The 1,343-nt window shown below is 35.9% G+C and overlaps 1 non-coding gene across 1 annotated transcript; it reads right to left on the bottom strand.

The window, feature by feature from the left end:
* Positions 1-790: 790 nt before the first annotated feature.
* Positions 791-895, bottom strand: LOC111722871. The gene has a single exon (XR_002771516.1). It is a non-coding gene; the product is annotated as a U6 spliceosomal RNA (small nuclear RNA).
* Positions 896-1,343: the final 448 nt, after the last annotated feature.

The raw sequence follows: 1,343 nt of genomic DNA, 5'->3' as shown, positions 1-1,343 counted from the left end.
TCTAAATGTTAGCTTTATGACATTATGACATCATTTTTTCAATAAACACGAACCAATCTATGGTCTAATGAATAAATAACTAGTTATACAGTATTTACTTATACCCATGTGTAAAGGTCGATTTAGGACCAATGGTTAGAATTTATTCAAAAGCAAATTTCAGCTCTATGTAAGGAAGAACTAGAAATTCGAGGTTTCCCAAACTGAAACAGCCTGCTTCAAGGCATCAAACATTCCTTATTACAGAGATTATTCAAGAAAAGCAGAATGTCCACTTTCTGGTGACATTGCAGAATGAATTGAAAATGATATGATTTTCTGCAGAGCTAAAAGTGTTAAGTTTTGCATGGGAGCAAATAGCATTTATAAAACAATGAAAGAGCTTGTAAGACACATCCTGGATGAAAAAAAGTCACTTCCAACATTATGGAAATTGGATTTGGGACATATACTTAAGGGATGTGTAGGATTTTAAATGTGGAGATGGCAAGAAAACACATTCCAGAGAGGATAAATTTATCAAGGGCAATGATCAAGAGACAATAAAGGAGAATAGGTTAGGAAAGTTTTTGAATATGACTGAAAGGGGCAGTTTTCATTGGGAGGGGCTGTGAGAGAAGATGAAATGTTACCTTGAGGCACTTGTTAGTGTAAGAAGACTGCACATACCCTCATGGACTTCCTTCCAGACAAAGAGAAAACACGGCAGGACGTTATTCATCTTTACCATAAACAACATTTGAAATACCTTTTCTTTTTGAATACATAGATATTTATAAAACTAAGAGACAAAAATATGGAACGGTTCACGAATTTGCGTGTCATCCTTGCACAGGGGCCAGGCTCATCTTCTCTGTATTGTTCCAATTTTAGTACATGTGTTGCCGAAGCAAGCATGAGATTAGGAAATATCTTGGAATTGTTTTTCAAAAAGAGCCTTTAATCTAAATTTAAATTGTCAAGTAACATCACTGATGTACCTTTATAAGCACATTTCTAATTGTATTGAAGAACTGTATTTCCATAATAATTGATTCAATGGACAGATAAATTTCCTTTTCCCTGAGCAATTCTACCATCCACCAAGCCCATATTGCAGGGAAGGAAAAATCCCAACACTTGCCCAAATTTCTTGCAAGTTTATGATCCGTTATCACCATACAGTTTGTTTGGGGACAGGGGGACGCTAATAGCTTCTCTGCACTCATGAACCACATAAAGGACAAACTTTCATATCACATCATACAGACCAACTAAACAGAGCTACATCCTTCTCTGTTTCACACTTTGTTCTCTTCCTAGTCTGGCTGTAAAAGCCTTTGGGTGATTTCCATTCAAAATAG

Source organism: Otolemur garnettii, unplaced genomic scaffold, assembly GCF_000181295.1.
Source record: "Otolemur garnettii isolate 467f Iridium unplaced genomic scaffold, OtoGar3 scaffold01037, whole genome shotgun sequence".
NCBI lineage: Eukaryota > Metazoa > Chordata > Mammalia > Primates > Galagidae > Otolemur > Otolemur garnettii.
This window is presented reverse-complemented; position numbering and strand designations above follow the sequence as displayed.